Genomic DNA, 5,195 nt, shown 5'->3' on the forward strand with positions numbered 1-5,195 from the left:
CTTGTCTGCTTGAAACGCTGGGGGTTATGACCCCCCCCCCTGGGACCGCGCTTGGATTTGAGACAATGTAAACTTTCACAATAAATTACAATTTAGTTCATATCGAATTTTTAATGAAAAGAATGGAATATAATGACAGACGGCTATTGGTCTATTCAGAGTATAGAAGATTGTCACAAGCATTCAATATAAAATATTATTATTCTGTACTCAAAGGTCACGAGAGTCGAGATTCGCGAAAAATGTCAAATATAAATGTTGTATGCGCCATCTGAAACAGACGCGATCCCTCGTAATCAAATAGGTATAAATCAGAAAAATTTCCCGTTTTGTTTGAAAGGTATAAGTAGACACACCAGGTTTTCTATGCATCTTTGTCCTGTGTAAGGGGAAACTACTTTTGTTGTATTGGCGCGCTATTATGGCATAACATTAGGGGATCCGATTTGCATTAACGAACAATATTTGAAAACAAAGTTCTTTCGGGATTGCGTAAATTTCGATTGAGTTTGTTGCTACATAGTGAGAGCATAACCTTTTTTTTCGATGTTTCGATTGATTATTTAGAATGTAGTATTCATTTTTGTTAAATTTATATTCTGAGTCTTTTATAGGTTTACCTAGATTTTTTTCTGTTAATAAATAAATAAATCATTCTTCTTCGCTAACATTAGAAAAAAATCAAAAATAAAGAGTACCGGTCGTCTTAAACCGAATTTATCGATCACGCATGAAAAAAAGGAAAAAAGGGAGTATAAAAAAACCTTTGAGATAGACACTTAGTCGTTATTGTTTTCCGTGTTATTTGCTGGTGATGTTCAAACAGAATAGACCAGAATGGTGTCCAGGATTTAATCCATTAAAAAAAATTAAAAAACATCAGAGCTCCAAGGCACACTTCTTTGGTTTTAATTTATTAGATAAACTAGATATTTGACCACAATTGAACAGTATTTAACGACTGAATATCCGGAAACATAATCAGCAAGTGAAAGCAAGTGAAAAAGAACAAATACATTTTATCGAACATTATAAACTGTATTAAATTTTGTGATGCTTTCGAATTAGCATAACGTGGCCATTACGATGAAAATGATTCAGCTGTGTGAAGCTGGCACCACCAAATACGAAATTAGGATCAAAATTTCAAGATCATTTGTCCAAGATTGTCCACCCTTTTTTTTCATTTGTCCAGGCACCGTTTGGGAGATATGAGAATCGACAACTTTTCCGTTCATTTTCTGAGCAACACCCCCAAATTGCAAAATAGTTATTTATAATACAAGTGCAGAAGGCATTGATATTCTTCCACGAGTTCAAAATTCAAAAACGAGCCACGAAGTGGCGAGTTTTGGAATGAACGAGTGGTAGAATGAGCCTTCTGTACGAGTATTATACATTTGTAGGATTTCACATATGCCTACTTATGCGTTTCGTCCCTGGCACACACACCGGACTCATCAGTGTGACTTTGGTATAATTGTGTGTGCCGTGTCACAGACGCTTGGGGAATTTATTATTACCGGGAGCCGCCGGGATTCGAACCCGGGACCTTTGTCGTATCTCGGTGCGTGAGTCTACCTCTTAACGTCTAGGCTACCGAATGCTGTGTATATATTGTTGCTATGTGGAGCTTTATGAGAAGCCGCCACATGACTCCCTCCCCAGTGACGGAGGAACGAAACTTATGCGTGTTACGAGGTCATCGGTGCAGCCGGGTGATTGCCGCCTAATCAGAGCTGCACCTCGCGGCATCGTACGGACGGGGAATGCCGCCTATTCACGTCCGGCATACCGCGGCAGACCAAGGAGCACGTATTGCACGTCATGGGAACGGGCGTCTAGAGTTTCGTTGGAAATTGCAGATGAATGGGAGCTATGCATCGACCTTCTGCTTTCCAGGACACATCGTTAAGATGGCCATTCCCATCACGTCGGGCTTGCATGCTGTGACGACGGAAACACGAGGCTCGGCGTGCCATCGGCTCTAGTGTCCGATGGACACTCCAGTAGCCGTAACGTTGAGCGGGGCAGTGAGTCGCCTCTGCGCTCCAACGCCGCAGTTTTCCGCCATCACGTCGGGGTCACCAATGTAGGATTTCACGTATGCCTACTTATGCGTTTCGTCCCTGGCACACACACCGGACTCATCAGTGTGACTTTGGTATAATTGTGTGTGCCGTGTCACAGACGCTTGGGGAATTTATTATTACCGGGAGCCGCCGGGATTCGAACCCGGGACCTTTGTCGTATCTCGGTGCGTGAGTCTACCTCTTAACGTCTAGGCTACCGAATGCTGTGTATATATTGTTGCTATGTGGAGCTTTATGAGAAGCCGCCACACATTATTTTCTCTAATTCATTGCATTTTCATTGAAATTAATGAAATATTTCCATAAATATATTTAAGTGATTTTTGCATTGAAAAATGTTGGTTGGCAGAACTGATTTCTTTAAGGCAAATTGATGAATTGACAGATAAAGCCGTGGCGGAAAGTTCGGAGTACCAACATAGAATAATAAAATATAACCATGAAAACTGTGCGTTTCTGATATATTCTCGCACGATTTTGTTCTACAAGATGTGGAAGAATGAACGGAATAACCACAGAATTAGAGAAAAGTATTTAAAATGGCATAGATCGTTTGTCCACCACAGCAACCAAAATTTCGGAAAGTGTGAAATTGGCACCCCCAATAGCGAATTTTGAGCAAAATTTACGGATCGTTTGACCATCATAAGTCCACGTTTGTCCACCCTCAGAAACCAAAAAAACGAACATTTGATAATTTGGAAAGTGTAAAGTTGTCACCCGCAAATGCGGAGTTTGAGATCAAAATTTCAGAATCGTTTGTCCATCGTAGTTCCACGTTTGTTCACCCAATAATTTCATTTGTCCACCTTATAATTTAATTTGTCCGAAAATAGAAACCAGAAACATCGACCATTCGAATTCACGGGAAGTGTGAAGTTGGCATCCCCAAATGCAAATTTTGAGGTCGAAATTTCAGGATCGTTTGTCCATCGTAGGGCCACGTTGGTTCACGTTTGGCATTCTGATAGAAGCTAGAAAAGTAGAAATGTTTATGTAAAAATCTCAGCTATTAATATTTGAATTAATTTTTGGAAGAATTTGAGGAATTCAGACAATTTTCTGGAAAAATATGCAGACAATACATTGAAGCCATGTAGAATTCAATGAGTGATTTCATTATGAATTAAAAATATTGCAAGTTACATTTCCGGTGAAATCGGAAGTTGAACGAATCTGAAGTTTTTTTGTATCTCTTAACAAAGTTTTTATAAAATGTCAAGTGTTTATCTCGAGTCTTTCTTTGAAATATCTCTACCAACGGCCTTCACGAATCACTTTGTAATCTGTATACGATAAATTTCATACTCAGTCATTATATTTTGCTCATAAAGCGTGTTCCTTCATTTTTATGATTCATCATATATATATATATATATATATATATATATATATATATATATATATATATATATATATATATATATATATATATATATAAAATAATGATTTTTGAAAATATTCTGAGAGGCTCAAACATGTAAGAATAAATTAATAAAAAAAATTTTCTTAGAGAAGTTATCAATTTACAATTTATATTTACAATTCATAATATTTATAATTCAAATATGGTATCTTTATTCATTGTTGATGTCATGTTCTGAGGTATTTTGAAATCAAAACAATTTTCTTTTTTTATATAATCTTTACAATGAAGTAACCCTGATATTGTTTCTGTATTCAGAGCGTTCCGCTGTTTTGTTTTCATCAAATTTATTGATGAAAATATGCGCTCTACATTGGCAGATGAGTGCGAAAAGCATAAAATATTGAATACAAATCTTGTTAATTTAATAAATACCTCCAATCCTTCTCCAGATTTAATTTTTTTTAGGGCTTTCCAAAACTCTTGTACACATCCGGTAGTTGCTGAAGGTCCGGTAGATTTCTGAGTAATCGCCATTCAGTGTCCAGTTCTTGAAAATCATTTTCGTTAATTAGATTTGGAAATAATGCTACCACTTCAGCAATGGAAGCAATATTTCCAGATTTAACTACTGCTGGATCCATGAATGTGAGTTTTCTCGAAATATTATTTTGCAGAGGAAATCTTTTATTTCCTCAGAACCTCAGAATAAACTCAATTGCTGTTCAGAAATATTTTTTTCTAAAATTGTTCTGGTAAAGGAAGCACCAAAATAACATTCCTCTATTGGTAGATGGTTATTTGGATCTTTGAAGTCAATATCGTCTATTTGAGTTTTTGATATATATGATCTTTTTAAAAAACAATCATAAATTGTTCTCAAACAACCACAAACATTTTTATAGAGGACATGTAATTTTGGTGCTTCTGATTGCATTTCTTTATTCAAATTATTGAATATCGGTTAGATGAAGTCTAAAAATTGTAGAAATAATTTTGTTACAATATCATTCAATTTGATTAAAATATTTTCAGTGGCTACAACGTCGTGTTTAGCCACTGCGTCCGTAAAAAATAATTTCAGAGCAGCATACTGCTCCAAAATTCTCGCGACAACCATGTGGACCGACAACCAGCGCGTTTGGGAAGGATGCAATATTTTATGCACCTTCACATGGCAAAAGTTTTGGAATTCCTTTAATTCGGACTGTCTTTTTGGACTAGAGCTAAAATAATTATGAATGTCACGCGTGAGGTCCTCAACAAACCGTGGCAGTTTTTGACAGCCGTACGAGGCACACAAATGAAGTGAGTGGCAAATACATTTCATTGTGTATAATGAAGGCACATCAATTTTTAAGTGGGTCATCAAAGAATTGTTTGCCCCCATCATAACGTTTGCGCCATCTGCAGCAAATCCAATCAAATTTTCCTTGTATGGAATTTCAAATTTCACGAAAATTGCAATGATTTCATTGTATAATGTTTTCGCATCAGAACATGACTATTTAACCAGGGTAAAAAAATGATCCTCTATTACATTTTCGTCATTTAAATATCTAACAACCAGGCATAAATGTTTCAAACAACCTAAGTCAGTAGATTCATCTACTATCAAAGAAAATTTTTTTCTTTGTAAATTGCGACATATTGTCCTGAAATTTTCTTTACCAATGACATTCCTAACAATACCGTTGGCTTTGGTTCGACCACACGTTAGCTCCTTAGCTATTTTC

The 5,195-nt window shown here is 36.4% G+C and overlaps 1 pseudogene; it reads right to left on the bottom strand.

Annotated features, from left to right (window-relative positions):
- Positions 1 to 3,648: 3,648 nt before the first annotated feature.
- Positions 3,649 to 4,852, bottom strand: LOC123670609 (annotated as a pseudogene).
- Between the last annotated feature and the right edge of the window lie 343 nt (positions 4,853 to 5,195).

This window comes from Harmonia axyridis, chromosome 1 (genome assembly GCF_914767665.1).
Source record: "Harmonia axyridis chromosome 1, icHarAxyr1.1, whole genome shotgun sequence".
Taxonomy (NCBI): Eukaryota; Metazoa; Arthropoda; class Insecta; order Coleoptera; family Coccinellidae; genus Harmonia; species Harmonia axyridis.